At 37.0% G+C, this 10,001-nt stretch overlaps 1 long non-coding RNA gene across 1 annotated transcript in view; it reads left to right on the plus strand.

Moving 5' to 3' along the window:
* Positions 1-3,280: 3,280 nt before the first annotated feature.
* LOC137004463 (uncharacterized) overlaps positions 3,281-10,001 on the plus strand; it is a 58,765-nt gene continuing 52,044 nt past the window's right edge. The window contains exons 1-2 of the long non-coding RNA XR_010892135.1: positions 3,281-3,373; positions 8,671-8,794. This is a non-coding gene — a long non-coding RNA (uncharacterized lncRNA). The remainder of the gene's footprint in view (positions 3,374-8,670; positions 8,795-10,001) is intronic.

Here is a 10,001-nt window from a genome sequence, read left to right on the forward strand (position 1 = left end):
CCCACTAGCTCACCTTCATGGTTTAAAATGAAAACATTTTCAATATTGCAACATGGCATTTTTCTTTATCACCAGTTGCAAATAACAAATCGAATCAAATGATAATAAAATTAAGTAAATGATTAAATAAATGAATAAATAAACAGTTAACAAGCAAACTTAAATTTGCTTCTGCGAATAATTTGCTGATGCAGGTACAAAAAGCCTTTTTTTCTTGTCCCCCCTAAATCAGAGTCAAATGTTGCCCATGTATGTATGTATATATTTATAGTTTTTACAGAATTTACAGTTTGACACACACCCGCCTCCTATCACTTGTCTCATTCGCTCCGGTTGAATGGTGCTTAAATTGCGCTTAATTTTACTCATTCCCGCAGGTTTCGTGTTCACACCAAAAGACACACAACACTGATCTTATACAAGTGGTGCTCACATAAAGCTGCCTCTCAAACAGCTCGTACCAAATTGAGTTGTTTTCATGGCGTTTTGTGTGTAAACGGTCACAACATTATGCCGAAATTCCCGTCTTGGCGAGTATTCAGGTAAACACAATTTGGGAGCATAAATAGTTGAGAAAGACAGCACAGACAGTTGTGTAACCATATATTGGATCCGTGCATAATCTCTTAAAGTGACATCAGCCTAATAAACCTGCTGCTGTCATGTTAATCAAAAGACAAAAAGAAAACTGATCTTGTAACTTTAATTGTAAGCATTAATCTGTATTTAATTTTTTATAATAAAGACCATCCAGTGTTATTTTTTTTCTTTATTTAATTTCTGTAGTGTTTCTTACCTGAATACTAGCCTACTGTTAGACCCACCTGAAAACCTGAAGCCATTTGTCTCTTTATTCTAATATATTTATTTGTTTACTTGTTTTTTTTTTTTGTTTAGTTTTTTTTGGTAAATTTAGTTCAGTTTCAAATAAAGCCTCCCTTTGCTTTTGCAGCAAAATTACCCAAATTATTAAAAAAATATAAGATGATATTAAAAATACCTGATAGATAGTGGTAAATATGGCAGTTTTTTTCCCATGGTATCAAAAAATGGTATACATTTTTGAGGTAATATAAATTTTTTCAAGGTAAGTTAGAAATTCCAGTATCACGACAACACTAATATATATCCTTAATTTATTGCAGTTATTGCTATTACTAGTCAGAACTTGAAGGTACTGGGGGAAGAACATTCTTATTCAAGAGCGTTTAATTAGACAAAAATTTGTACATGCCCCTGAGTGTAATATTTTTAGTCTGTTTTCCTGTAAGAGAAAAACTAGGACATAAACCCTTGTAAAAATGTTACTACTTTTACTCATTACCACATTGTTACACCACTTATATACTTATCTTGAAATATTAGCCTAATAAACCACAGAGAGGCACAACTGGTCTGGAGCGCGCAGTAAATAAACACCCTATGTTCTTCCCAGCAGGACTTAACGACGAGCTCTTTGGCTGACTTTCGCTACAAGATGCCGACAACACCAGCTTTTCTTCCAACGCAGTGTTTACACAGTTACATATGTCTGGACTCACAAGAGCGCTGGAGGGTTGTTGCCCATCGTGGCCCGTGCTGCATCGCTAAGACACGAGGAGCATGGCGCAACAGTACGTACCACTTCCTTCTGTTCACAGCACATCTGAAGTAGGCAAACTGCACTTCTACTAACACCCCTCCCCGATACCCGTGTTGCCGTTGGACGGCAGCCACCAATCACGAGCCAACCGAGTTAACACAACTTCCGTTCAGCACAAGGAACCATCTGTTTTTAAGGCAGAAAAGAAATAAATAAATGCATGCACCCCAACACACACTTGCACGCACACACACACACCGTGCATCCCTCGTACATAGATGCACAACAGAAAAATGTGTTTTCACAAAGGTTTTTATTCATCCTTGACCACATGCACTCTTTGTCTTTTTGCATGGATCAGTATGACCAAGAAGTTTAGCAAGGAGCCATTGTCAGTAAAGCATTTTACAAACGATGAATGTTTGTCGTGTGTCGGGGTGTTTTGCCATATAATTACGAGATGTGGCGAGGACTGAATGTATGGTGCTTTTATTCTCGCTACCTCTATTTGGAGGTGTTTTCGAATTACGAAAGCTGTATGTACTTAAGGACAATGACTTGCAGGATAACGGTTACAGCCTTTAAGGTAGAGGTACATCCATTATCGTCCTTAAAGAGCTGAGGTATATTTTAATAAATGCATTATTTAGCAGTTTTGACACAGGGGCCATACGTTAACGTTGAGATCCAATTTCTGTATAAAAACTAAGCAAAGCAGAGAAAGAGACGTCATTATTCAGAGGGCCTATTTCTAGGTTTCTTTTTTAAAGGCTATTTCAGGAGCCAAGAGGAGTTATAAATGTGTCTGCCTAAATTTACCTCAGTAACATTAGTCTTGACTTCACCTCTACTAGTATATTTTCCAGGCAGTGCGATGACAAGACTTCATCTGTGAAGATGACATGACTGCTGTGTGGCTCCTTGTTTTTAACAGTAGATTATGGAAATCTTTTGTTCTTTGCTGTCACAATCATGAGGCACATGAAACCAACTGAAACACAATCAGTCGTGACTTTCTAAAGCTTCTGTACACTCTTTTTTGAACAGTTTTAGTAAAAAAATAATAATAGGAAGTTTGAAATGTACACTACTATTCAAAATGATGGGTGTTTTTGAAAGAAGTCTCACCAAGGCTGCATTTATTGGATCAAAAATACATTAAACACAGTAATATTGTGAAATATTATTACAATTTAAAATCAAAGCTGAATTTTCAGCATCATTTCTCCAGTTTTCAGTGTCATGATCCTTCAGAAATCACTCTAATATCATTCTAATTGTACTAATAACACAAGGAACAAAGGCAATTTTATATATATTTTTCATGAATTAATTGGAATAAGGCATTTTGATTATGTGGAGGTTTTTCAACGGACACAAGTTTTGTGAGGGCCTCATCGTCATTTTTTCTTTTTCTTTTTTTTTTTTTTAGCTATTAAAAGGTCCTTGAACATGAGGTTTAAGCATTCCATGCATAAACGTATTAACAAAATATGCACTTTTTTGAATAATTATCAACATGTTGAATGTCTGTATTTATTTTAAGACACATCTTTTAAAAAAGGTTCACCTCCGTCAAAACAGCACTCAAGGGGAATCATATTTTTGGACCTCTTCTCATTGATTTCTCCCTGCTTAACCCCTTCCTTTTGTCTCTGTCTGCTCTCTCTCTTTCTCTTGCTTTCTCTCTCTCTCTAGTAACAGATGGGTTGGCCCACCTCTCTGAGGACAGTGTAATGTGGACCTGTCTGTGCCTGACAGGACGGCAGAGATCAAACGACATTGTGGAAGGTGAAGAGCCTTTCCTTTCGCCAGCTTCACTGTGTGACACGTGGCAGAAGAGGCCAGTTGCAGCCTGACTGACCAGGGAGTCAAATTGCTTACTAACCAGTTTTGTATACAAAACGATAGCACTGAATGCTGGCAGAGTGGAAGTGACCGCTAAAATACTGTCAACATCTGTCCTCTTAATCATCTCTTATTACTATTGGGGGATAATGGGGACAATTGTAAGATTTCTTTTCACATTTGCCTTTATTTATAGACTACTACACTGATGTCAGTGTGCCATATTTTGATACAAGACACATTTATATGTATAACATACATTTATAGTTCCAAAAGTAATAGTACTATTACAATATTTGCATACAGAAAAACAACACTATCATATTGAATGTATTTAAAACAACAACAACAAAAAACAATGTTTTAGGACATTTTTGTAAAAATAAAAAGTGATAAAATGATAATAACATACCTTTAATACTAATTCAAATTACTGAATAGTATTACATTTTTATGGTACTCATTTTTTTTTTAGCTATCATGAATAATTTGTGTTTAAAGCAAAAGTCTAAGTGGTACCTACTTTATTATTATGTTAAATGGGTTACCTCCTTTTAACTAAAATATATTTATCAGCTAACAAGACAAGGGCAGTCTTCAACTAGATACTTTAATTAAATAATGTTCATTTTAAATTATAAAGGTTAATTCTTTGCAGTCATACAATTTTAATTTCATAACTAGTGTTACAGTAGCTGTGATAAAATCCTGTGCAATGTTAGCTTCTGTGATTCATGTTAACTTTTATCTAATAATCTATACAGTGTATATATATATAGATAGATAGATAGACAGACAGACAGACAGACAGATAGAAAGACAGACAGACAAACAGATAGATAGAGAGAGAGAGACAGGCAGACAGATAGATAGATAGATAGATAGATAGATAGATAGATAGATAGATAGATAGATAGACAGACATATAGACAAACCGATAGATAGACAGACAGACAGATAGATAGATAGATAGACAGACAGACAGACAGATGATAGACAGATATAGAGACAGACAGACAGATAGACAGACAGACAGACAGACAGACAGACAGACAGACAGACAGACAGACAAACAGACAGATAGATAGACAGACAGACAGACAGACAGACAGACAGATAGATAGATAGACAGACGGATAGACAGATAGATAGATAGATAGATAGATGGATAGATAGACAGACAGATAGATAGACAGATAGACATATGATAGATAGATAGACAGACAGACAGACAAATAGATAGATAGATAGATAGATAGATAGATAGATAGACGGACAGACAGATAGATAGATAGATAGACGGACAGACAGATGGTAGATAGACAGACAGACAGACAGACAAATAGACCGATAGATAGACCGATAGATAGATAGAACGATAGAACGATAGAACGATAGAACGATAGATAGATAGATAGATAGATAGATAGATAGATAGATAGATAGATAGATAGACAGACAGACAGACAGATAGATAGGTCTTCCCTATCATCATTCACAATATGCTAATGAATGACTCCTTGTAAAATTATTGTACACAAAAAGACATTCTTAATTTATTATTATTTCACACTTGTGGACAATCACAAATTCAACAAAAAAGAATCCAGTCGAGAGTAACAAGACAGAAAAAAGTTTAGACTTTTTTTTTTTTTTTTTTTGACGTGAACTTTGATCAAGACAGAAGCCCGTTTCAGATTAACTTCAGACTCCCACCGTCTGCCAGCATCTGATTATAACCAGCACGGATGCATGTGACCCAAAGCTATAGCGTGGCACCACAACCCAATTTCACTGCTTTCTGAGCACACATCAAGAGCGATTCATCACTGTCGTACTTGCAGACATCTCTCCCAAAAGCCCGACCCCTTTTGTGTTTTTATCTGCCGTGAACCTGCAAAGTGAGCAGCGCCAAACAATGTAATGGGTGTCAACCGGTGGCAATGCCTGAGTTCAGCTTCTGCTCAGCATCAATTATTGTTCCAACACCGTGATCCTTTCCAGAGTCAGCAGCAACTACCCCCATCTTTGATCATCTCGCTACATACGATTATCAAAGGTGTGTAAATCAGGTCTGCATTCAGACTGTTTCTATATATGCGATAGATGCAATGGAAAAGTGCCACAACATGTTTTCTTTTTAAAATTGGATTCTGTAACCATTGAAAAATGATTTATAAATACATTTTTATCATTTCACCAGTAATGGGTCCCACTTCATATTAAGTGTCTTTAACCACTGTGTATTAAGATTTAATTTAATAATTTGATACAGTGCACTTTGTACATACATTTTTTTACAATGTACTTATAACACAACCAATCTCAAAAGTGTTTTGTACCTAAGATTTTTTTTGCCGCAAGTACAAAGTAGATAAAGACACCTTATATAAAGCGTGACCAAAAAATGTTTTCATTTTTGCGTCTATAATAGATTATGAATGAGATATCAGAGATACAAAATATGTTCGCCATCTTAAATATTTGTTCAAGCGTTAATACTTTTGAAACTTCTGTTTATTTTACGTGACTGTAAACAGTTTAAATGGTCATCGTTATATCAGTCCACCTTTCCAGTGGAGTTGTTCCCCTGAATTACCTCGTGAATGATTGATGTTCACCACTACAGCTTTCGATGGCTAAAGGCTGAGGGCCAATAAAGATTTTTTCATAGGTAAACATGTCATAGGCCGGCGCTTCAAAGACATTTCGGCTACATGGAGCACATTTGGTCTCATTTCACTTGTCAAACATGTGAGTGTCACAACCACTCAGACAACACAAACCATTTCCCATAAGTAAACACAGCCTACCATAAAGCCAAGCAAGGTAGCCGGACACTAAGCAAACAGACTGAATCAAGCTAAACTCCTGGAGCTACTATGTTAATGGATCTAGTAGCTTCTAAGTAGTATTTGCTTGCAGACAATGGCTGATTTATTGCTTCTAAGTGGTAAAAAGGTTTGTCAAAGACAATTTGAGAGAGGTTTAATGGCTTGTGGTGTCACAAATGTAGAAGCACAGATTATACACTAAGCAGGAACAATAAAACCAGCCAAGATAATCTGTGTTTTTCCATGTGCTCTCAATCTCGAAACGAATAAAAAAGGTCTATTCCAGGCGTAGAGTATTCAAATAGAGCTGAGAACAATTCAGCGTACAAGATAACAGAAAGAGGACATCTGTAGCCCCATTGAAAGACTTGTTTAACAAGATTACCACGGATATTATCGAACCTTACACAGGTCCTGTTTTCCCCTGACCTCTTTTCAACTTTTCAACTCACTTTCCTCACCATTCAACCACATACTTCGAGTGACGTGAAGTTTTGCATGAGATTTTAATGGTAGACATTTGAATAAACCACAGTCATTTGTGCTTTTTCGGTAACCGTGACGGTCGTTTTAACAGCCAAATTTGACCACAGCTTTGGGCCAGTGTCTGCTTGATATTATGGGACACAGTTGTTGGCTTGTTTACCAATGAGTTGTTTGTAAAGGCGTGTTTTTATATGCGTATAAAGGATGATGGTTTGTCCACACCTCACTGTTGAAATTACTGAAACAAATTTGTTTCAGTAATTTCAACAGTGAGGTGCGGACAAATGGTATATTTCAAAGTACCTTAGCTTTACCAACATTAAATGTTGGTAAAGCTAAGGTACTTTGAAATGTACCATGGCACATTTTTTGTGAAGTTTGAGTACTGACTCTACAAAATGTCAACAAATTAAAAGTCAGAAAAATGCAACCAAATCTGTCCATATAGATAAATATGTAAACAAAACATGCAAATATTTATGACCTTTTGTCATCGTTGACATACATTCTTCTAGAATAAAGCCCAAAGTATAGTTCACTTTTTGCGCGTACGCAAGGCTCAGCATAGTGCGCGTGACTCGAATTTCATCATCAGAAGAGAACGCGGATACTGTACATGCACCACCGGATTTTTGTAACCGCGCGTACTTGTACGCGCAAGTCGCACATGTGCATTTTTTATTCACAAGGTGGCAACCGTGCCCTGGGGCCGTCACAAGGTAGTCAAAGAAAAACTGCATAAACAGAATAGACTGTAACGCATGCAAGCTACAGCGAAAATGATTGTGTGAAGAGGTTAGAAAGTACCCTCATTTGTACAACTGTAGCATGAAAGAATACAAAGACGTTTACATGGATTGTAACTCGTGGTGAGAGATTGTTCAAAACTGCGCATACATCGAACGCCTGTGTATGCGTATGAGTCAAGTGAAGTATACTTTGCAAGGCTGTGCGTTCGACTGTGCGTGTACACTAGTGTACGTTTAAAAAAAAAACAGGTCCTGGGCTTAAGAACCATGAATCCAGTATGGTAACAGTCATGAAAAAGCTTCCCTAAATAATACATTGACTTTTTCGTAGCCAGCCTTTTGCTTAAATCTTTTGTGATGGTGCCTCCTTCATGGCAGTTGAAACCTGAAAGGGATCCACCATACAGATCATGTGACATGTTAGGATGATGGCATGTTTACTACATTGTATACTCCAGATTTAAAGGGATGGTTGACCCACAAATTAATGATTTACTCACCCTCAAGCCATCATAGGTGTATATGACTATCTTCTTTCAGACGAACATAATTGGAGATATATTTAAAAATATCCTGGCTCTTCCAAGCTTTGTAATGGCAGTGAATTTAAAGCCCAAAAAATTCCCAAAACAGTTTGTTTTGGGCCCAAAGCCCTAAACTTTGTGCCCAAAGTTTTGTTTTGTTTTGCTCTATCCTCTGCGCTTCCAAGTTTAACATTTCATCGGATCAGAGGTTACTCTTCCGCAACAAATCGATGCGTACGGCCGTCTGCTGTAAGCTAGTTATTATAGTTATAACATTTTAAATATGGATATTTTTCTTACAAAATCCCATCGCTTCGTTTCAGAAGGCCTTTATTAAGGAGCCGTATGGATTATTTTTCGCGCCCTGCATTCACTACCATTGTAAAGCTTGAAAGAGTCAGGCTATTTTTAAATATATCTCAGATTGTGTTTGTCTGAAAGAAATTAGTCATATACACCTAGGATGGCTTGAGGGATAATTTTCATTTTTGGGTGAACCCTTTAAATATGCAATATGGGTTATGCGCAACTAGCCTCAGACGTCACGCCCACGGACCATTGGCTGAACATCTGATGCCTGTTACATACTTAACTGAAAACACTTCTATGATTTTCAAAGTCGTCATCTGGTTGGTTGAATTTTACAGGATGTCCGGCCGGGAGACGTGTGTGCCATGATGCCAAACCCCCTTGTGGAAGGAGAACGCCGTCATGTTTACAACTGTGACAACGAGAGCTTACCAGGAGCAACGAAACGCTGGATTTTCAAAAGTATGTGAAGTTCGCGGCTCCATTGTTGCACTAAACTTGCACAACGTTCTTGAATGAATAATTAATTAGATGCATGCCGGCCTGTTATTGTAGGGACATTGACTTTATTTTCATGCCCCTAAACAATGTGGAACAAAACAAACTGTGACTGGTTGCATTACATGTCAGTCAAACGTCCTCTTGGGCGGTCCTTGGTCAATAATAGCTGTGATAGAGACCAGACTTTCTGCCGTCAGTCTGAAGGACTGGCTATACGAGACTAATGCACAACAAACTTACATTTTCTGTAAAACAGGTCGCATCGCTTCTGGTTCAGGGGCTTCATTTATAAAAACGTGTACACGCACAGATTTGATTGTGCGTACGCTAAAATTCACGCCAACATCTGACGTGAAAAAGTGCTTAGTGCAACATTAAGTTCTAAGCAGACTTTTCCTTATGGCGGAGTACTGTGGGTATTTGCAAAGCTAAGCAATTGCTGCTGCTCGCCATTCTCAAGTAAAGGATTTGGACGTTGACAGGTGCTCTTTTATATGTTAACGATTCAGCTACACAAAATTTCAAGATCATTTGCGATTCTTAAATATCACATCTGGAAGAGAGGCTTGCGCATATTTTTTTCTGAATCGCACGTATGCATATTTGAGAAATGATTGTAAGATCAAATGTAGGATGGTTTCTACATTTTATAAATGAGGATCCAGGTCTTTTATATGTGCTTCATTAAACATATTTTGAGCTGTTTTACTCAAGATACCTTCAAAGATGAGCATAACCAATGTCCATCACATATGCAGATTGATATCTAAAAGTCTTTTCTTCTCATTAACATTCATATAAAATTGAATAAAACGGCAACATTAAAAAGAACTAACTAGGTTGGCTGATTAGCTTCAAAACGTCCATAGATATCACCATCAGTTTATACTCCTGTTAACACTTTCTCAGACAAGCGGATGCAATAAGACCAGTTTTCCTGTTTGTTCAAGGCATAAAGCCGATGGCAAGCAACATCAGAGTAAAAAGTTAGTGTCATTAGACTATCTCAAGTAAGAACTTCTATTTCTGTCAGTTTTATTTGTTGATCTGGAAGCTGAATAAATTCATAAGCTATGGAACAACACTGCTTATTTGCTTCGATGTTTGTGCCATTAAAATATGACAAAGATTGACATAAATCACAATGTGCATACTTAGGAACAAAAAA

This window comes from Chanodichthys erythropterus, chromosome 17 (assembly GCF_024489055.1).
Source record: "Chanodichthys erythropterus isolate Z2021 chromosome 17, ASM2448905v1, whole genome shotgun sequence".
Taxonomy (NCBI): domain Eukaryota; kingdom Metazoa; phylum Chordata; class Actinopteri; order Cypriniformes; family Xenocyprididae; genus Chanodichthys; species Chanodichthys erythropterus.